At 46.0% G+C, this 23,408-nt stretch overlaps 1 protein-coding gene across 1 annotated transcript in view; it reads right to left on the reverse strand.

Moving 5' to 3' along the window:
* Positions 1–22,973, reverse strand: part of EYA2 (EYA transcriptional coactivator and phosphatase 2) — a 260,087-nt gene extending 237,114 nt beyond the window's left edge. Inside the window, exon 1 of the mRNA XM_082645805.1 lies at positions 22,744–22,973. The gene's annotated coding sequence lies outside the window, so the exon portion shown is untranslated. The remainder of the gene's footprint in view (positions 1–22,743) is intronic.
* Between the last annotated feature and the right edge of the window lie 435 nt (positions 22,974–23,408).

Genomic DNA, 23,408 nt, shown 5'->3' on the forward strand with positions numbered 1-23,408 from the left:
CTATACGGTGCTGCCTGTCAATTATTTCTCAATAAAACTGCAAGGAAAAAAAAGCCCGCCAAGGTTTGGCCACAGCTAGGATATGGAGAGGTGGCACCTGGGCAGCCCCCAAGCTGGCAACAAGTGACTGGGGGTCAACAGGGGGCAGAATTTCAGAGGTGAACCCTTGCTCAGCAAGTAGTTATGATTAACCTTTATGAGACAGGTCTGGATTGGTCTAGAAAAGGAAAAGAAAATCTGCATTATGCCAAAACCAAAGCAGGTGGGCAGAGCCCGTGAAGAGATGCTGTGTCACCCAGAGGCATCCCAGTGGCTCCTGTTTCCCCCAGAGGGATGGTGGGTCCTGCCTTCTCAGACAATCTGCTAAGGGCAGGCTCTGGCCATCTTGGGAGGCCTGAGGACAAGTCCTGGAGATACTGCTCTGGCTTCTGTTTTTGTGTCACTGGCGCTTGGAGTGAGGAAGACACACCTGCCCTCACTCCCGAGAAGGGGAAATGGTGAAGTGAATCTGAGGGAAGTCGGAGTGCGGGGAAGGGGGGTTCAGGGATTTCACCGACTGACTTGATAACATCTCAAGAGGAAACTGGAGGATTCCACCAACTAGAAAATCTCAAGGACAAGAAAAAAACTGGGCAACCCAACATAAAGGAGCTGCCATTTCGATTTGTCAAGTAGAGTTTAAAAACAACAAATGGGGGCTTCTCTGGTGGCGCAGTGGTTGAGAATCTGCCTGCTAATGCAGGGGACACGGGTTCGAGCCCTGGTCTGGGAGGATCCCACATGCCGCGGAGCAACTGGGCCCGTGAGCCACAACTACTGAGCCTGTGCTCCACAACAAGAGAGGCCAAGATAGTGAGAGGCCCGCGCACCGCGATGAAGAGTGGCCCCCACTTGCCGCAACTAGAGAAAGCCCTTGCACAGAAACGAAGATGCAACACAGCAAAAATAAATTAATTAATTAATAAACTCCTACCCCCAACATCTTCTTTAAAATCAGAAAACAAACAAACAAAAAAACAAGTGAGAAATTTTATAGCCATAAATATTACCTTTAAAGTGGAAAGGAAATAAAAATAATAGACCATTCTTTCTGTGTGTGTGATCCCTATTCTGAATGGTGCTTTTATATTTATTTGTTTGTTTACTTATTTATTTATATTGAAGTACAGTTGATTTACAATGTTGTATTAGTTTCTGGTGTACAGCAAAGTCAGTTATACAAATATATATTCTTTTTCAGATTCTTCTCCATTATAGGTTATTACAAGATATTGAAAATAGCTCCCTGTGCTATACAGTAGGACCCTGTTGTTTATCTGTTTTATATATAGTAGTGTGTATCTGTTAATCCCAAGCTCCTAATTTATCCCTCTCCCCTGGCTTTCCCTTTTGGTAACCGTAAGTTTGTTTTCTATGTCTAACAGACCATTCTTTTTTTTTTTTTTTGCGGTACGTGGGCCTCTCACTGTTGTGGTCTCTCCCGTTGCGGAGCACAGGCTCCGGACGCGCAGGCTCAGCAGCCATGGCTCACGGGCCCAGCCGCTCCGCGGCACGTGGGATCTTCCCAGACCGGGGCACGAACCCGTGTCCCCTGCATCGGCAGGCGGACTCTCAACCACTGCGCCACCAGGGAAGCCCAAACAGACCATTCTTTACATGGAACCAGTCCAGCTTTGTGAAACTCTCGGCATCCACCTCATTTCCCCATTTTGCTATGGGTCAGCTGTCGTGGTCCGACCCATGTACTGGTGCTTCCCCCAAAGTTCACAGCCTGAGTCATGAGTTCGGACTATAGCTCTACCATATCTTAGCTGTGAGCCCCTCTGAACCTCGATTTCCTCACCGATAAAATGGGGCCAGCAATTCCTGCCTCGCAGGCTGTCCATGCAGTCATGCGCTGTTATTTCCTGAGCATCTACTGTGTGCCTGGAACTCTCCCGGATGCTGGGAACACAACAGTGAAATGACCACACAGCCCTGGTTCAAAGGAGTCAGAGAGAACTCTGCATAAAATTAAACAACTAAGTATTTAATGACAAGTTTAAGTGCTTTGAGGAAGTACAAGGTGTTAGAAGGGTTTCCCAGCTTAGGGGTGGGCTGACCACTTGACCACTCCCGAGTATTGTGAGGACTAAATCAAACCATCACTCATGATTTTGTCACATCCACAAAATCACCTGTACTATTTACATATTTTTCCTCTAAATGGACTCTTTTCCCCCTTAAACAAATTGGGCCTCATTCTAACAAATGCTACTCATTATGTGCTTTATAGATTATCTTTATTTCTTCCTAACACACATGAAAAAGAACAGGTCAGTATTCAAAGAAAGTTCCACGGTTCACTTTGGAACGCAGAGAGAGAATCTTCACACCAAGTTCTGACACACAGCAGGCATTCTGAAAATGTGAGTCTCTTTTCTCTTGGCCAGCTCTCCTGGAATAATTATTTTAAAAACTTGGTATCCCCAACTCTTCTCTCCACGAGCCTCCCAGTATGCCCCAGAAAGAAGGAACATCAATTTCAACCCAACCTTAACGTAGCTCCCTGTTACACCATTAAAAGAGAGTTAAAACCACTTGGCTTTGAACCCTGGCTTAAATTTACAGCAAAGTCCAGAAGTGCCAGTGCCAAAGCCAGGGAAAAAAACACTTGCATCCAGTTCTATTCAGGGGAAATCCCATAAATCAAGAACACATCACATAGGCACACAGGACACATGTGTGCACACACACGCACACTCATTCAGACTCACACACGTGGTCTTTCTTGAGCAATTAAAAATTATTTAAACTTCTTAATTTGGTTTAATAGCATTTCAAGTTTCACAGAAGTGGAGCAGATTTTGGTTAAAGAAGTTTAATTCTGTCTTTAAAAAATAAGTGGAAACTATGGCCCTGGCATGGAGGGGTCACAAACATGATGCTGGCAGAAAAGGGGAAGGGAGCGTCCGTGAGTAAAGAGGGCTGGCTATTTAGACACTGATGTATTCTGTTTGCATATTAAATTCACAGAAATTTTCTTCCCTGCCACAAAGAAATAATGCTGTGTACCATTAATTTTTAAACAAGCAGCCATTTCACTTCATCTTTTGTTCCTTTGTTTTTGATATAAAGACACAAGTTCAAGAAATATTTTACTCTCCTCTTAACCCCACCATAAGAGAACCAGGAAGGGAAGCTCTATGATGGCAACTGACATTCAGCCCCACATGTCCGGGGAGATGACAGGGAGGGGTGGGGACTGTGGCAAAAGGAAGACATACTCTGGCTAAAGGGAGTGGACATTACTGAGATCCTCAACTGTCACCATGCAGGAAGGCAGACCTCATTTGGCACATCTCCCAGTGGTCGAAGAGAAGCCAGAAAGCTGGGTTTTTATATGGAATCTCCTGATTTTTAAATGCTGGCAACTCATTCAAATTAAAACACTCTCGGGCCAAAGAAAGCACATCTGTGGGGTAGAGGTGGCCACAGCCTGCCCATTTGTGACCTCTGATGAAGGAGGAAGAATAATGGCTCTGGAATAAAGAGATCTGGGTCTGGCCGAGGCCCGGAGACCAACTTAGCCTGTGGCTCTCCTCCTTGGCCTCTCCGGGCCTCAGTTTTCCCATCTGCATAATGCAAGGGCAGCCAGAGACAACATCCACACTCTGCCATCTTGGACTCTCCACCGAAGCAGTGAGTGGAAAGAGTGGCGTATGTAGGCCATGAAAGTGGGGTATAACTTGACACCCTTTCAAAAACCAGTAATTCAATGAGAAATGTTTCTCTTCCCCGGCTGAGGTTTTTGTGAGGCAGTGGGCGTGTTTTTAAAAAAACACAACACACCAAGTCAGGAATTTCATCAGGAAAACCGTGGCAGCCCCGAATGGGCTCCCATCTGGGGATCTGCTTGTGGAGAGAACAGCCTGTTCTGCCTTCAACAAATGACAACTCAAGGCAGCCGACTCTGTGGGGCTGAGGTCGGCTCCTCTGGGAGCGCTGACAGCAGTAAATGGCCGAGGACCGGCCACCTGGTGAGCACAGCAGAACCCAGACAGAGGCCTCCAACCTCCAGGATCACAAAAAGAAAGAAAGAGAGAGAGAGAGAGAGAGAGAGAGACAGAGAGAGACAGAGAGAGAGAGAGAAAGAGAGAAAGAAAGAAAGAAAGAAAGAAAGAAAGAAAGAAAGAAAGAAAGAAAGGCCAAACCACAAAGCTCTCAGGCATGACATGCTTCACAACCCCTCGTCCCCACCCCAGCTTCAGAAGGCAAGTCACCTTTAGTCTACAATTAAATCCGACTTTCTAATTCTTTCTCTCAAACCATAATGGTCCTGAGACCTTCCATTTGCCCAGTGTGGACTCTGGGCCAAGCACCTTATGTTCATTTTCTCATTTGAGAGGAACTCTCAGTGTGTCCACGGTACAGATGGAAAAACTGAGGCTCAGGCAGATAAAGCTATTCAGCAGTGGAGTCTGGATTTAAACCTATGTCCACCCCAAACCGAAGCCTTCTAAGCTACTGACTACTAATTTTTGCTAAGTGTGAGTTCTCCTGTGGAATACTAATCTTCATGGGTGAATCCAACAAATTTGTCATAGAAAGAGGCCAGCAATGGATCCACTGAGCAGAACCCACCTGTGCCTGGCATGAACCCCTGGAGAGCTCTTTCTGAACAAGGGAGAGGCTTTTGGTTCCTTGGTTAGGTCCTTTGAAGCACTTTTCTGCTTCCATTTCCTCAAAACGAAGAGGAGGAATGGGGCCGGGAGAGCTGAGAAAACATGGTGGAACAGCTGGGAGGTGGTGGGGGGGCAGGAGGTAGCTCTGGCCTGGCCAGGTTCCAGCGGGGCCATTTGGGGCATGCTGTTTAACCTCTCTGAGCCGCTGTCACATCCTCTCTAACATGGGATCATCAAAGAACCCACTTGTTAGCACGGAAGGAGAAGGTGTGCGTTTAAGCCCTTGCTCGAGCCTAGGTTCATAGAAGGTGCTGCTAACCTTGCTTCCCAACCTGCTCCTCCCCTTGTCTCCCCATCTCGGGAAACATCGGCTCCATTCTCCCAGATGCTCAGGCCAAAAACCTTGGCGTCACCTTGGATGCTTCCTATCACTTCCCAGATCCATTCCGTCAGCAAATCCCATTGGCTCCACCTTCAAAATATATACAGGATCCAACTACTTCTCCCCACCCCTGCCCCGCTGCTACCCTCCTACTCCAAGTCGCCATCACCTCTTGCTGTAACAGTCTCCCAACAGGCTTACTTGCTCTGTCTTTGCCCCCCATTCTCACGGCAGCCAGAGGGATTCTACCAGATGTAAATCGGATCCTGTCTCTCTTCTGCTTGGAGCCCTCCAGGGCCTCCCACTTCATTCAGAGTAGAAGCCAAAAATCCAACCACGGCTTAAAATGCTTACATCATCTGCCTCTGGCTACCTCTCTGACCATATGTCCTATCCCTCTCCCCCTATCTGTTCCAGCTACAGTGGACTCTGGGCTATCCCTGAACACACCAGGCACAATCCTTCTCAGGTTTTCTGGTCTTTGGCCAGAGAGTTTACAGTGAGGCCTTCCCCACCAGTGGAGTGCTGGAGACGGCCAGCACCAGCCTGCAAGAAATGCCTGTTAAATTTGTGTGAATATTGTGAGCTGGTTACTAAACCAACAGGAGCTTGAAATCAGCCATGGTGGGAGTATTTACACCATGGGAAGTGGCAAATGTTGTAAGTCAGGACCTTTTATTTCCAGAGAGCCAACTTACCAGCACGCCACTGCACTGAGCACTTTAGTTTAAATTAACATTAAATTAAAAATACCGCCCTTCCCTGCTGCACCCCAGCACTTCCTATTCCCTCCCTCCCCGCTTTATTTTTCTCCATAGCACTTAATACTCTCTGTCACACTACACGTATTTTTGCTTGTGTTCTTGTTATTGTCCATCTCTCTTCCACCAAAAACACAGCTCCATGAGAGCAAGGACTTGGTCAGTTTTGCTCTCAGCTTCCTGCCAAGTGCCTGGAACAGTGGCTGCCTCATAGCAGGTGTTCAATTAATAGGTGTTGACTGTCTGACTGGCACCTATTATTGTTAGTATGGGAAACCTAAGCATGGAAACTATTTCAGACACTGGACAGGATCTGGAGCACTGGTGAAAGGCCAAAACGAAACAAATCAGAAAAAACCCTCCACACCACATCGTACACAGTACTGGCCTAGGGAAGGCTGATTTCCCTCCCTGGACAACCATCACTGCTCCCCTGGGTTTCCATCACAGACCATCATTATGAGCTGCGGCAATGCAGTAGGCAACATACTAAACCAGTCTTGGGGAAATTCACTCTTTGAGGTGCAGCTCACAGAACCAGAGTTGGAAGAGACACCCAGAGATCATTTGGTCCCTCCCTCTGCTCTCCAACAAGGCTTGATGCCTGTCCACTCTCTGTAGCAGAACCTACTGTTTGCAAACCTTTTGAAAGTAGCAGCCACAATGGCCTCTCTCAGCTGAAAGTTAAGAAATTCTCCAAAGACTCTTTAAGATGGTTCAACCTCTCATTCACGCTGAATTCCTTCTATAACATCTTAGACAGGCCGTCGCAAGTGGCCTCAATGGTTGGCACGTTCACCTATGATTAAACCCAAGTCAGCCAACTCAGAACCTCTACTGCCAACGCTGGGCCTGCCAGCATGCAATTCAGAGCAAGAACAGTTTTTTTTCACTTACAGTAACTCTTCTTACCAAACTGGTGGTGGATGCCTGGAGTCCAGGGAACTATTTACTTCTGAAAGGGGTATGGTCCATATATGGACATGTTAAATACCCTCCTATAATGCAAGGACAGACCTCCACAAAAAGAACTGTCCAACCTCAAATGTTAATAGTGCCGAGGTTGAGAAACCTTGACTGACCCCAAAACACATGCTTTTTCTCATTTTTCTTAATACTAACGACCAACTTGATTTATACTTCATTTTCACACTTTTGATGAAGACCTAGATACAGGAAAGACTTCCCTTCCCTCTGAAATCTACTACAGGACAGCCAACAGCACCATCCCAATGGTCAATGGCAACTAATCCTGAACCCCAGTGTCAGGGAGACAATAGGGAGAGGTGGGGACTGCGCTGAACTGAGAACCCATCCATCTAAAAGAGACAGTCATTTCCCAGTTCCAGCCAATTGAAGTCCTGTGAAAATGTGGGCATAGTGTTGACAGATCTTCTGATTTTTTAATGGAAGCCAGAAATCTTCATTTTTGTGTGGAATGTACAGATTTTCAAATGTTGGCTCCAGTTTCTATTTTAAATGTTCTGCAGACCAAACAAAATGCCTTTTGGCTGCCAGTTTGCACCCTCTGTATTGCATGAGATGTTACTGCAGGGCCACTAAAGGGAACAGGAAAAAGGCAATAATGGAGTGGAGGCAATAATGAAGTGGAGGCAATAATGAAGGGCAAAGCTCAGAGGAGGAAAAGAAACACAGGCTGATCATCAGAGGCCCATAAACGTAAGCACAGTCTAGCCAGGGTCACTCTGGCCACTCCAAGTGATAGTGAGGCGTCTCTATCTTTTCCTCAGAAGTCCAATGCCTCTCCCATGCTGGGGTGGAGTGTCCCAAATATTGAGCGCTAATTTTGTACAAGACACCATGAAAAAAGATGACCCTCTCTGAACACCCTTACCTGAAATAAAAGGTCATCCTCTAGGCCTGTGGGAAAGAGCACATGGGAGGGAGAATAGCAGCACGTCTTAAAAGTGCCATCCTCAAAGGAGTGCTTGAGGAGAAAGGAGATGATACACACACAGTGTAGCACGGCACCTGGAAGACCCACACATTTCACAAATGGCACTGTAGCCCAGTAGAAGAGGGGTGGCCAAGGCATATCTAGAGGTGCATTATGCTGAAGTTTGGGGGTCCACAGGGGACCAGTCCACCCCCCACTTCCAGCCAATGTTGCTGACTTCAGTTGGGGAATCCACCTCTCTCCCACTCCATCCCAAGTACCAGAAGTGATGCAAGACGAAGGACCGAATCCTCCTGAACAGGGATTAATTAAAAGATGGGCACATCACCTACGTCTCAGCCCTTGAACCAGCCACACCTGAAACCAGATCTCCCCAGAACTTTACATTTCCCAGAGTCAGTACATTTCCTTTTTAACTTAAACCAACTCAGAAGTAAGTTTTCTATTACTTACATCCAGAAGAATCTTGACAGCTTTGTGGGCCCTTGGCAGGGTTTTTGCTTGACTCAGCTTTGGGGTGGAGAAGGCAGACTATGAATTCAGTGTTGTCAGCCTGGGCATCCCAGGTCTTAAGGGCTCTTGAACCCTCTCCTCACCCTCGCAGCCCTGCCACCCCTGACTAATTACTCAATTTTCCAATCACTTTGTGTGGAATCCTTCAAGGCCCCCCCCCACCTCCTTTTATCCCCTTTCACGTCTGTAGCCACTGGAAACTATCACCACAGTCCTTACGATGTGAACAACACAAGAAGTTCCTTGCCGTTCTAAACAGTGGCTGACAACCATTTACGAAACCTGCAAACATTTCACCACTCCTAAATCAACCCCAGATGACAAAATAATAATCATCATGAAACTAATGGAAACCCGAAAGAGGATGGATTTGGACCATGTTTGTCATTACCCATGATGAGGAGTGATCAGGAAAAAGTCTTGAGAAAGACACGAAAATGAAACAAACTGATTGCTCCTTGGATGACGTCTCAGCCCCCATCGTCATGAGATTCAAGTCCTACTTTTTCCTGGAAACAACTGGTAGCATCTCTTGGCACCCTTCTGGTCAGGAATTGGTAAAAAGAAAAGAATAGAGAGCGTGAGAGAAAGGCTCAATGTCTTGTCACTGAAATTAGACTCCCAGGGTCTACAGGGATGTTTGGAAGAGCGGTCTCAAACTGCGAGCTTGCACCTGCATGCTGGTGGTTTCTCATGATGATTTTAAAATCAGGACATTTCTCATAAAAGTCCAGATTTCGGTGTCTTTTGAAAAATCAGAACACGTGGCAAAATGGAATCAGCATTCCCCCTGGTTAATTACCCTGCTCATTTCATTAACTTCTTACCTGTCTGGCTATCTGAATTTGCAATGACTGATTTCAGACTTAGGTCCTATGTACTTTTTAAAAGTCATTTAAAAATTATGATACTATTGACTTCAGACATGTCTGATTGACACAGAATGGCTCTACCTGATGGGGCCCCTCCACCATGATTTCATCTCCGCCAGCCCCCTGTTTACTGGCCCCAGCCGTACTGGCCTCCAGGTGGCTCCCATCTGAGGGCTTTTGCCCTTGCTGTTTCTTCTTTCTAGAATATTCTTCCCCAGATATGGGCAGAGCTCACTCACTCCAGCTCTGTGCTCAGAGGCCGCCTGCTCAGGGAGCCCTCCCCTGCCCCCCTCCCCCTGCACTTTCTATCCACCTTCTCTTGATTTTTCCCCCCAGACTCATGACCATCTGACATTCTGTGTACTTTACATATTTAGGTTTTTATCTTTGGTCTTTCCCCACTCAGCTGCAGCTCCATGAAGTAGATTTTGGTTGTTTCTGTTCTCTACTGTATTTCTCGTGTCCAGAGTAGGTCCTGGTACACAGCTGGTGCTCAGTACATATTTTTGAATGAATGAATGAAATTCCGTTTTCTGCATTCAAGAGGAAATGGAGGGGGGCTGAAGTGGAGGAGGAAGGCGAAAGGAGGCAAACCCAGACAGTCTGCACACCTGGTCACTGAAAACCCAGCAGTGGCTTCTGGAGAAAAGGACATTTTCCACGACAGAAGAAAGGGAATAAGAAGAAAAATGAAATCAGAGGCTACCACGGCGTTTGAGTTTGCACAGACAAGCGGGCATGGTTTTTTTGGAAGCGTTTTTCTCTGCCTCTGACCCGTGCTGCCCAAAGTCCAACTCTTCCTGGAGGTGGGGGGAAGGGGGGGGTCCGCTCTGCCGGGCACTGGTCACGTGACAGGCAAGTCCCGCCCCCGAGGGCCGTGGTGTCCTCATCCGCGCTGATTTTAATACCGGAGGGCTGGGCGTTCCAGGCTGCCTGCTGCGGACTTGTCTCTGCAACTTCTCACGTGGGGACGAGGAAAGCCAGTGTCTCTGACCTTATCTGGAAAAACCTGAGCCATTTTCCAGCTCGAGCCCCGCATCCCTGGGAATTTCCCTTCTCTTCCACTCCAAACTGTACCCAACTGCAACTGTGCCCCACCGTGAGATATGATTTCCATAGTTACTTTTGCTCCAACAGGTAATAAACAGTATTGGACAATCAGATGTGTATCAGATGCCCTTCTACGCAGGTCATAGTTGTTAACTGTGATGATGTAGATTCATGATCCTCACTTCCTAAGTGGGGAAACTGACGTTAGAAGAACTTAAGTAAACCCAAGGTCATGAGGCTAGTAAGTAGTAGACTTGGACAGACTGGCTCTTAACCCCTGTATTATGCTGCACCTGAGGCTGATAGAATACACCAATATATCCTTGTAAAATACTGAAAAATTACAATTAAGACTGACGGTCCCTTTGTTTCCCTCTCATGCCTGTCCCTAATTAATTGTCCAGTTAAGTGAAGGTCAAAGGGAAGGAAAATTTAATTCTTTCGATGGTGGTTAAGGAGGCAGGGAGTGCAGGGGTTATGAAGACAACCTCTAGAACCATCTGCATACAAAGCCTGGCGCTACTCCTTACTCGCTGTGTGACCTCGAGCAAGTCACTTAACCTCTCTGTGCCTTACTTTCCTCCTGAAAATATGAATAGTAATAGACTTCCTTCATAGAATTGTTGTGAGGAATAAGTCAGTTGATCGCTATACTCAATCAGAACAGATCCTGTCATCGAGTAAGCACACAGAGGTCATTTTAATTAGCATCATATTCATCCAAAGGCCAGCCATTCCTCTTTCAAAGACGAAAGACAGAGACTGAATGTGTCCAGACACATGCTCTGATAGGACTTTACCGAGATTCTTGACAGGCTCATTTGTTTCACTTTATTCCCCTGAAAACTGAGCGCAGAACTGCAATTCTGGTTAGTAGAAAATTCTGTTATTTGAGGCATTTGCTGTAAGCAGCTTGCAGGGACAAGCTTTAGGAATAAAGGATTTCATTTAAATGAAGAGATCTCGGGGAAAATTTCACACATTCAGATGCGTGTTTCTCTTTCTTCATTCATGAATCCTGCCATACCCGGAGGCCACTTTTGCTATAATTACCTGGTGGACTTGATTTTTAAACCGTTTTTGTCTTATGCAGTTAAAAACATGTGAAACCATTTGTCTGAAATGCTTGCTATATCTTTTCCAAACACATAATAAGATAAAGACAGAACTCTAAAAAAAAAAATTCATTCATGTTTTAAGTTAATATGGAAAGGGTACACCACCCCCATTAAAAAGAAGATTGCCCTTCAGAGACTAGTAGATTCTTCCAGAATGTGTGAAATCCCAAGACTGCAGCTACCTGGAGAACAGGAAGGAATATTCCCCAGGCAAGTAAGCTTCACTTTCACTCTTCTCTTTGAGTACTTCTGGGGGTGGTGCAAATAAGAACCGACACTCTCTGAATGAGCAGGCCATGTCCCCATCCATCACTGTATTGAAACTCTCTAACAAACCCAATATGGATGGCATCTGCCCCATGAACTGGGGAAGAGTCTGGGGCTCTGAGAGCCCAAGTCCTCTGCCCAATGTCACACAGCCGGTAGGTGGTGGAGTGGGGAGTCCATTCCATGTGCTCCCCATCAGCTGCCTAACCTCCCTTATCTCTGCCTTTGGGCCCCACATCACAGCCTAGGACCCAGCATGGTCTGAGGAGGAGGTCATGCCCCCCCACTGGTTGCCAAGAAATGCCAGAGGTTCTTAAGAAATGTCACCTAGAGAAGGATTGCATGATCCACTGCCATTCCTTTCTCCATTTGTTGTTTTAGAAGAAGTCTATTCATTCTCAATGGAATGAGAGCCACAAAAAAAGCCACAAAAACGGGCTCACTGAGGATGAAGGATGCTACTGAAAGGTAAGAAGAGACCGTCAGTAAAGGTCAGTGGGTCACAGAGAAGTCTCTGGGATTGTCTGCGCCCTTGTCCTAGGAGGGCTGCAGGTCACGTGGTAGAACCATCCTGTGCTTTGGGTCAGAGAGACCTGGAATGTCATCGGGCAGCCACGTGACCTGTGTAAGCCTCAGTTTTCCCATCTGTTAATCGAAACACAAATGTCATGGGATTTTTTTTTTTGGGGAGAGGATTAAATGAGCTTGGTGAAAGTATCTGGCATATCACAACTCCTGGGAGAGATTTTAAAATCCACTTCTTCCCTCTCCAATTCCCCTCCCTGAATATTGAGATGATTTTGATTCAAAATTCTCAGATAAAGGCATACCTGTATGCCTTTAATTCTTCAAAGTCCCAAAAGTCTGGGGAAGTTTCATTCATTAGATAACAGCACAAGGTAGCACAGGGAACTACAGTCAATATCTTGTAATAACATATAATGGAAAAGAATCCGAAAAAGAATATATATATATACACATACATATATGTATATATATGTATAACTGAATCACTTTGCTGTACACCTGAAACTAATTCAACATTGTAAATTAACTATATTATTATTACTATAATATATAGTTAAATATATCACTACGTTAACTATATTATTATTGTATAATAACTTCAATTTAAAAAAACCATTTTAGAAAACCATCAACAGGGATAGCTAACTCTTACACCCTCTCACTACAACCCTATGCAGTAGATATTTTATCTCTGTTCTATGATATGGAAACTGAGGCATAGTTAGGGGAGACACAGCTGGGATGTGAACCAGCAGCTGAGCTCTCAGGTCTCAGCTCTCACTGATATACCACCATCTATAAAACCTGACGAAGACCAGAATTTATAGTAGCTTAGCTGGTAGAGCATATTAGATCTGGAACGTTCTGAGCAGGTACCTCTCAAAGCCGGGGTTAGCGGTGGGCCACGCGTCTTTGGCAGGATAAGGTAGCAGAGGAAAAATGAGTCATCTTTTGCTTTTCTTTTTCAATTCATTAAGGTTTGTTGGGGTGAGCAAGAACCTCATTTGTTTTCTTCCCACGACTTCCCTTTCATTTTAACGGGGAAACGTGCGTGCATTTCAAAGACCACTCAATAGCAGCGTTGAAGTCTCAGGTTCAATCACAATGTCCCCTTTGTGGCTGGGGGACTCCTTGGCCTTTAAGCTTGGGTTATAAAAATTTGGTCTGAGCCCAAAGTCTGGCTTTCATAGCATATTTTAGTTTTGTTTAATAAATATAATTTTAAATCTGTTTGGCAGTTTTAAAATGTGTTCTTTTATTTTCAAATTAAAAGTTACTAATGTTCAGTGCTTTCCTGGGGGCGGGAGTGAGGCAAGGAGTGGGTGTGATAATAACACAAGCTGCCATTTATTGAGGGCTTACTATGTGCCAGACACCCTGCTACCTCTTTTAACCCTCACAACCTCCTAATGTACAGCGACCGTCGCCTCCACTGTTTGGGAAGTTGAGTGGGGCTCAGTCCCCAACCCGAGACGGCATAGTTAGTGAGTGATGGACTTAAGGTTCAGACCAAAGTGTCTGAGTTCAGGGTCCGTGTTATTAACCACTGCCCTCCATTCTCTTGATGCTGAAAAAGGACTCCACTGACCAACAGCTTAAAGGCACATCACTGGCCCAGTATGTAATTCCCTATAACCTCAAACGTAATGACAGCTGGCTTGAGCATACTAGCTGGCTTATGAGCATTCAATGTGGGCAGGCGCTGTAGCAAAGCAAAGTGTTTTACATGTACTGCCTCATTTAACTTGTCACAATGGCCTTCTGAAGCAGTTATTATTGTCATGATGATCGTCATCCCCATTTTACAGAGGGGAAACTGAGACTCAGAGAGCTTAGGGTCATGTAAGCTTGTAAATAATACATTTAAGCTTAAATAATAATAATAATAACGACAATAATACAGTAGCCGACTCTGACATAGCTTGTACTATTTGCCATGTACTACTGCAAACACTTTATATTTATTAGCTTGATCTCCATGATAACCACCCTGTATTACAGGTGAAGAAACCGAGGCACATAAAAGTTAGGTAACTTGCCCAAAACTAAATAGTTGGTTAATGCTGAGCAAGGATTTGAACCCAAGCAGCCTGGCTCCTGGCTCACAAATCTTAGAGATCCAGGCTCTTAATCTCTAGGCTGTAAGTCAGAGCCAAGGCTTGAATGTGGAAAGATTCTCCCTTTTCCTACCTGTTCTCCCCACCACCTCTTAAGGGTAGCAGAAGGTCACTGTCTGTCTGAGGCAGGGAGTAAGCCATGGGCATTGTCCGACACAGTTCTAGGCACAGAAGCCAGTGTACTGTTCTTAACAAGTTGGGCATGGCTTCTTTGAATAAGAGTCTGCAGAGTTGGGTCTTTCTCTCCATCCTTCTGCTTGAATATTAGAAAGCTCAAGAATTCATATCTCTGCCCCCTGAAACCTCAAAGGTAAAGAAGAGGCAGGGTGATATTGGTGAAAACACCCTGGGATCCTGTCATCAGAGGTGCCAGATTGGGTCCTTCTTGCCTTTGGGTTGCCAGTAATTAGCCCAATGCCTAGAACACAGCTCGGTAAATAATGCTGAATAAATGAGGGGAAGAATGAATGCATTTGGAACTTTCCCCCATCACCATGCAACGTGTGAGGCACGTAGGAGGCACTCAATAAATAATAAATCAGTGAAATGGTATATGTAATGTCCCAAGCGCATGATCTTCCTTGTCAACAAAATCTGTCTTGTCAGATTGCAATAGCTCAGGGGTCAGCAAACGTTCTGTAGAAGGCCACGCAGTCCCTATAGTAACTACTCAACTCTGCTAGCACAGAAGGGGCCACAGACAATAGCTTAGACCAGCTAACTGCAGTGATGCAGCACCATTTCAACAGATTTCAACTCTAAACTTTAGTTATTCTACAAGGACAGGCTCAAGATTCTGTGAGAATCAGGTGATGTCTCTTATTTTGAACCCAATTTTTATACCTGACCATCACTTAATATCCTCCAAGCAAAACGATTGGAGACTGACTTGAAAATCTAGCTCTCCAGGGCAGACGTGTAGAGAAAACGTAGCTCTCGTTACATGAGCACGCGTGGAGGCTGGATATCCTAGTGGTTAGGAATCAAAACTGGGTTCAATCCTGGTTCTGACATGAGCCATATAACCTTGGATGAGTTACTTCTCCATGAGATTCAATTTTCGCATCTGTAAAATAGGGGTGATAATAATAGCACATTCCATCTAAGGCTATTTGGAGCCAGAAATATAAGTGTTTGCTTTGCACAGTGCCTGGCACATAATAAGTGTTCAATAACTATGGGCCACTCGTTATTCTCAAACAAACCTTGTGTCTTTTTAAAAAACAAAACAAAAAAACAATTCACTAAAAATAGGCACAAAGAAATGCCAGCAAAGCTGCAGGGAAAGACATTTCCAAATCAGTTTCCTAAAGACACTCAGCAAGGCATTCCAGAGCTCCCGAGGTGTCAGAAAACTCTCCACTCTAGATCAAACCACTAGCAAGTCCCCTAATCTCTCTGTTCACCCCCCATCCCCCCAAAAGCCTGCTTCTGTGTCCTTTTATCACTTTGTCTTTCTTGTGGGTGCCAGAGCAATGCTGAAGACATTCGGAGCGTTTCAGACATTTGCTGTGTTTAAGACATTCTTTCTCCCCTCCCACCCCCCTTCCCTCCACACTCCAAAATTAAAGTCTCCGGGGAGTATGGTCTCTTTAGCAAGAGGAGAACACCAGAGAGCCCCGGTGGCCCGTCACAGACCGGAGGTGAATAATCTTCTCGGCTCCATTCTTTTTCACGGCTGGATGGGGCCAAAACTTTGTTTACAACACAAGCGGCAAGTCACAACTTGTTATGCCACATGACACCCTCCAAGCCGCGAGTCACCGCTTCCCTCTACTGTACCAGTCGCACAAAAGGCCAGAGGTGCAGGAATCTGCCCCCTGTGCCCCTCCCCCCCCACCCCCTTCCCAACTGGGAAGGGCATTCAGACCTTTGCTAGGCTGACAAGTGTTTCTAGAACACCGTGAAACAAAAGTCCCCATACGTGCAAATAATACACACCCACAAAAGAAAACAACCTTTCTTGCAGCGATACCCTTTCTGTCTTTCCTATGAGGAGGTTTTCTCCCTGCGTGGAATTTCCATCAGCACTGGTGCTGACACCAAACTCGGGGATGCAGCGGACACGCTCCGCATTTCGGGGAGCTGCCCATCAACGAAGACCTAAAGGTTTGTACTTACACGTTGCACCCCACATGCCCAAAAAACATGTATGTGTTCCCAGGAACCAAAAACTTGTTCTGGAAACTACTAACACCTTAACCACTAAGTTACTACAGGAAGGGGATGGGAGGTGAAGAAATTGACCAGAAGGAATGCAAGCCATTTTTGACCTTTGGCTTCTGCATATCCAAACAACAGGAAAGAAACATCTCCTTTGGAGGAAGGGGTGCCCCGGAACCTGCTTTTTCAGTGGAGCCGTGAGAGGGAGTGATCCAAAGGAGATGGGAATTCCAGCCCTCCCCTCTCGCTTTACCCCAAGAACATCTTCGGAACCCAAATCAAATTGAGATCTTTCAACCGTGGGCTCAGAAACCCCCTTTCTGTGTCCACTTGAATCAAACACGTCAAACAGGCAGGAATTTGACTTGGCCGAGGTGAGGAGAACTGGTGGTTTTCGCCCTGTTTTGGTGACCTTCAAGGGCTTATTTATGCACTTCAAACTCATGACCTAATACATGTTGGTTTGGCTTCTCTTCTCATAATAGCAGCCTGTAAAAAGCTTTTGAGAATTCCCCGTGTTTTCTTATTTTGGGTCAAGAAAATAAAATCGATATCTAAGTAACCTTAAAAAAAAACTCAGCCTGCACAATCTAAAAATTTGGAATGTTTCCACTACGACTACGGCTATCTCTGAAAGCCTCAAGATCATCAGAGTTAAGCCCCACATTTGCCATTTTTAAGGTGAGATATTTGGTAACAGCATATGTGAGAATTAGCTAAGAGGGACTTTTTGACATAAGTCAAACAATGACATTTAAAACTCACGTTAAAGCAATTACCGTGCGGAATTTTTCCGTGTTTTTCCCATTTCTCAATCAGAAGTGTATATGTTTTCAACATAGTTTCTTGCTGTAATTTTCTTTCTTGGCAAACCACATCTTACCATGAAACCCAAAGTATGCATGCTACAGAAACAATAATGGTTGAAACAGACTCGGCCGTCTCTGGCATGATTTTTCTCTGCAAAATTAAAACATCTTTTGGCTAATATACTGTACATTTCAGTTATGAAAGACCATTCTTGGGAGATGAACAGAAAAGAAAGGGGAGCTAACAGATTCAGCTGATGCGAGACAAAAGTAAGTTGCTGTCTTTGCTGTCTCCAGACAGTAGTCAAACCCTCCAGTTCCTCATTCTTTGGGGGGGAAAATGCCGATTTTATCATTTTTTCCTTTAGTTAAAATCACAGAGAGCTGACAATTCTCCTCAGAATGATTATGAGTAGATATGTACGGATATGTTAAATCTGGGAATGCACAGATTTTAAAAATCTAACTTTACTAGATCTTCAAAAGGAAACTAGAGGGGAAAAAAATCCAGTGCCATTGAAATCACAACCCGTTTTCAAGTTATTGACACACTACTGCGGAGACTAAGTGACAAAATAATTTCTGGCCTCTTTTAAATCCTTGGTTCATTTTAAAATATGTCTAAATGGACACTACAGGGCAAAGACAATCGGCCATGTGCACATTCTCAAAACTGGTGAGAAGTAAACCTGTCTCCCTTGGCTGTCTGTTTCTCTGAGCTCCTGTTTTAAATTTCGGCATATATATGAAAGCAGAGGCAGCCTTTTGCAAAAAAGCACCAGCAGCCACATCTGCGCCCTCACTAGTATCATCGGATGGGTGATGACAGGGATGACGAAGCCCTGCTTTCTACAGACCCGGGTCTGTGTGCGGAGACCCCCTCATCCATCCCTCTAGGCTTCATCCCAAAGTGGGGGCCCTCCCGGCCCTCCCCGACCCTCAGGCCGCCTGTCCCAGATTCAGGCAACCTCCAGCCTCCCCTAACCTTCAAAGTGGCAAAGATAAATCGTTCCGGTTACCTGACTCTTGGGACCACCTGTTCCAAATTATTCTTTGCTCTCCAAATGTTTATAATCTAACCCCCAAGCAACAACCCACCCATAGCGATCCAGCACCTTCCGGTAAACTGGATTGGGACAGCCTACCGTAACATTTTAGGGCCTTGCCACTGCCGGTAAATTTATTGACTCTTTTTAGGAACTAAAATGGGTGGCGTTATAGTATTGAAGGAACAAATCAAATTAGCCCTTGTAAATAGTCGTATTCTTTTCCCTTTACACAACCATGTACAACCTCCTAAATATCATGACTCACCAGAGTCCAGATTTGTGTTTTCTAAATACTTAATATGATTTTTCTGCCATCTAAGACAACAGCAAAAAACATCAGAAAATAATCGTGTTCAGCGCATTTAAAACTATCCAAATTCAGCATCTCTCTCCAAGGGAAACGACAGCAGAAGTGTTCTCTGAGGCAAGGTTTTCATAGCCCTGTCGGCAGAGGGCTAAAGGCCTAGATTCCGGCCTCACTCACTCTTCAGCCTCTCGTAAGTCATCTGACTTGTGACTCAGTTTCTTTGTTAACAAAGTTGGCAAAATAATAATAGTAAAAAAAAATAATAATAACAATGCCTAACTCAAAATGTTGTTGTGAGAGCCATCCTGAAAATACATGTCAAGAGCTGATTTCAGGCCTGGCATGTAAATGCTCAGCTATTTTTCATCATTATTAAATACACGGATATAATTTAAGCAGAGAGACATGGCAAAGGCACCAACAGAATGAAAGTGAGCAAAAAGAAAGAAAAAAAAGCAGCAAAAAAAAAAAAAAGAAAAAATTTAAAGCCTGTGGCTTTCTTCGTCTTCTTCCTCTCAATCTACCTGGCAGGTACTCTCATATCTTGAAACTGATTTTAAATCACACGCAACAAAAAACGAGTCCTGGCCCCTCTGATGCCTTTACAGCAAGACAGTGGGTCTGAGACAGTCATTTCAAGTATTTGTCACCTGATTGAGGGGGTTTATCCTCGGATTAGAAGAGATGTTAGTTAAACACCATTAGGCCAGTTACGATCTTCAAATAGGAAGATGAAGCATTGTCTCCAGCTAATTCTCTGCTAATTGTTTCCCTACCGGAGCCTTCTTTTTGTTTTGTATGTTTGGGACTGTTTGAACAGCCACAAACGGTAGGGGGACAAAAAGTGGGCCCTCCCGAAGGCTGTTATGATATTGGGGGATGGGGGGTCAGGGAGAAAGATGGGGAGTGAGCAAGGCCTTGTGGGGAGAGGGAGTGTATGTGTGTGTTTTCTGTCAACAGGCCGTGTTTTCTCAGCTCTGGGGTTAATTCTCTGTAAAGAGATTCCTTTTGATCCAAGTCCACTGACTCCTTTTTCAGAGCAGATAGCTAGGAAAAAAAGTTTCCTTCCATCAACAAAACCCAGTCTTGGCAAGAGTCAGAAGGTTCAGCCTTTGGAGGTAACTGAATAACCAGCCACTTCACCTCCACAACACCCCCCCGCCCCCGCCCCGCCAAGATAAGGAGGACTACATCAGGAGAACGAGGTAAAAAAATCTTTGGGGGAGAAAGTTATCCTCTCCCAGAAGGAACTTGATGTCAGGCCGGAAAGCCTTGCATTTTACCTGTGCCTGGTGGAGAGGAAGCCTTTCCACCCAGTCTACACCCACACACACTCAACACTCCAACACTACACCTCAGACCTGTGGCCACTGCCTAATACTTATGGTTTTACTTCTTCCCCAAGCATTTTTATGCTAAGCAGGCCTGTCCCACAAAGACAAAACTCAACGCCGGTTGCAATGCATCTCCTTGGAGAAGATAATGCGCTGTGTGTGGTGTGCCTGGATATTGAGGGCCAGGCAAAAATCTAAGCAAGATATCTCCACTCCCTTCATTTTTTCCTGACAGCCATGGGCTCTTTCTGCCGAGAGAGAGAGGCATCTGTCATGAGCTGCTAGGAACCCCACTTATGCACCATCACGGCCTGCGATTTTATTGTACAAGGAGTTTATTGCTGGCCTAATTAGTTTCAAACTGGGCATTCTAGCTGAGGACACCTAAAAAACATCTGGTGGAAGGAGTAAGAATGAGTCCTCGTTTCAGAGCTGGTTAGGTTGGCTTTCGGCAGAACTCTGGTCTCCTGCGCCTGACACAAGTTATCTTTGGAAAAGTAACTGAAAAAATAAGGAAAGGGAAAGGAGTCGTCTTGTCCTGGGGGAACCCAAAACGTCTTCAAGTGGACGTGCCTGGATTGTGGATACCTTTTTTCAAACTGCCCGGGGTCTCAGGAGCCAGCTCAACCTAATTCAAAATATACTTAGCTACATCGTCTTTTTTTTTTTTTTTTTGCCGACGACTATTTTGCTTTCCCAACAGCAGCTAGCATTTTATCAATTTATCCGTCTGGAACAAGGCTTGTGATCTCTTACATACAATTTAAAACAGAAGTAATACCGCCTATTGGAAACAGCATGTCTTGGGTGTTTTTGCCAAACGGTAATCCCATAACAAGTCAACAAATCATATTTCTTTATGATGTGTTTAATACAACACAAAAGGCATAACAAGAAGATTCTAAAACTCCAGTGATTAAATCATCTTTTTAAAAAATCTCAGAATATTGGGATAACGACATTTTGTTGTATTTCCTTTAGTTATTTCATATTAGGAAAGATGTATGTGTTTATAGAATATTCTCATACACGCGGCCACTACACTAGGTGAGCTATTTCAAGACAGGAAAAATGCCAAGACCTTTCAGATAAAATAGTTAATCATATCGTGAAGCTAAAGTTATAAGAATGGAGCTACTAACTAACTTGGTATGGGACACATAAACTGCTTTTTTAAAAGTTCAAGTCCTTTCAAGTCTAAACACCTGGGTCGAAATCGCAAAATTTAGAATTTCCTCAAAAGGCGAGGAGACCTGGAATACAAACGTGATTTTATGCTTAGTCTAAACAAGATTCAAACCGTCACCATTTGTTACATAAATTACTTATTAACTTTTCCTAGTCTGAGGATGTCTAAATGCAAAGAAGTATAAAGTTTAAGGGGCTTAAGGTGATGGGGAGAGAAGAGTCAAAAAAAGAAACTTTCTTGGGTAAAGTTACTTGAAAGATTTTTTTCACAAAACATTATTTTAAAAAGGAGGTCCTCCTTCTCTCCCCCCGCCCCCAAAAGCGCCATAGGCTGGTAGAGCGGCTACTAGCTCATACTCTGCTAGTAGAAATTTTACTCAAGCAAGACAGAGCTCGCGAAATTAATAGATTCGGTTTGAAACACAATTGTCCGCTGGTTATAATTACCTTTGGAAGGGAGCTCCCTAACTCAAACCCAATTCAGCACTCAGATTCTCACCTGATGTTTGTAAATCATTATACCTCCGCTCTGCTTAGCCCACAACACCCAACTCCGATGTTCACTCATTTCACTGAACCTGGTAATTAAAAAGTACCTCCACCGGGGTGATTTATATCTACCTCAACGTTATATATACATATATAAAAGTAATTCTGAAGGTTACGTTGCATTTCGGGGAAAGGGGGGAGAAAAGAAAACGGTATCCATCAAAACCGCGGCATCAGTCTTGCTTTTTAAAGAGCATTCGCAACGCAGCAACACGTACGCTCGCTGTCAACTCTTAGCCCAGGCGAGGCTTCGTTTAGGGGAAGTAGGAAACTCGCACCCGTCAAAGCGCTTCACTTTCAGCAGCTGAGGATTTTGCGCGCTGAGGAATTTGCGATGCGAATGTTTTTCCCTGTCAAGCTGTCCTAATATTCCTTGAGTTTATAACCTATTTGCTTGGGGGCAGGGAATATATTTAAGGGCCAGTACGGCCGTTTAAACCTCCAGGCTGCAAGGCTAAAAAACCATTCCATTCTCCGCTTTGTCCCATTACAACAAAACCCTCGCTTCCTTCTAAACATCCTTTTGATGTTCCAAGTTTCAACTCCAACTTCAGCCAGTGCCAGGACGCGGGTTCCGGTACAAAGCCGGGAGAGCTGGACCAGCGCGGGCCAAGCGCAAACGGACTTTAAAAAAAGAAATGCAGCTAGAAAAAAGGCTCAGTGGGCCGTTCCAGCCCCATCCCGGGAATTCCAGCCATTTGCTCCACCGTTACCCCATAACCAGCGCCCGAGGGCGTGAGTTTGGCTCCCGGCGCCTCTTGGTCCGGTTAGGGAAGCGCCCCTCATCGCGAGCCACCCGGGCCATAAAACGAACCAAACGCGGAGGACCCAGGCCAGTCTACACCGCCTGCGCTCTATGCACTTGTCCCGCACGCGGGAGTGCAAAATTCAGGGTCGTCGCCTCCCGGGCGCACGGGGAAACTGAGGCCTGGAGCCCAGGACAGGCTTTCCCGAGACAGGATCTGCCCGCTGTGCCCGCTGTCCCCACTGCCCTTGTGCCTGAGGCGCCCTGGGAGCCCCGGGCGCCCCGACAGCTGCGGAGGCCGCGGCTGGCCGAGTGCGGGAGAGACGCCCCAGGCCAGGGGGTCCGGGTCAACCCCGGCCCGGCGAATCGCGGCGGGCGGCGCGGGCTGGGCGCAGTGGTTGGTACTCACCGCGCGCAGTGGAGAGGGCGCCCCGGCGTGGTGCGGTGCCGGCGGCCGGGCGGGCGCGGGTCGGACGCGGCCGGGCTGACTGCGGCGGGCACGTTGCTACCTCCGCTGCCGCCGCTGCCTCCGCCTCCTGGGCTGCCGTGGCCGCTGCCTGCGCTGGGAGGACCGGCCCCTTCCCCTCCCTCGGCCGGGCCCTCCCTCTGCCCCCGCCCGGGTCCCCACGCCGCGGCGTGGGCGCGTGGGGGCGCCGAGGCGCGACGCCGGGCTCCGCGGACGCACACCCCCGGCGGCTGGACGCGCGGTGCGGCGCTCCGGCCCTGCAGCTGCCTCCGCGCTGTTCTCTGCGCCTGCCGCCCAGCCGGACGCGCTAGCTCCAGCCGGTCCTAGAGGAGGCGAGGGCCCAGCCTCCTCCCCACCCACCGACACCCACACCTCCTCCCTCTGCAACCCAGGCATGGCCCCCGAGAAGAGAAAGACTGCTTGGAAGGGATCTCAAGGGTGACACTGAATTCATTCATTCAGCCACCTATTCATTCATCCATTCATTCATTCATCCATTCAACATATATGGAATATCTACTGCGCCAGGTACAGCTCCTCGGAGATTCAGCTAGAACAAGACAGACTAGTTTTGTGCCTTCCCGGAACTTATTCTCACATGGGGAGAC

The sequence above is a fragment of the Mesoplodon mirus genome, assembly GCF_964341445.2.
Source record: "Mesoplodon mirus genome assembly, chromosome: 15".
Lineage (NCBI taxonomy): Eukaryota > Metazoa > Chordata > Mammalia > Artiodactyla > Ziphiidae > Mesoplodon > Mesoplodon mirus.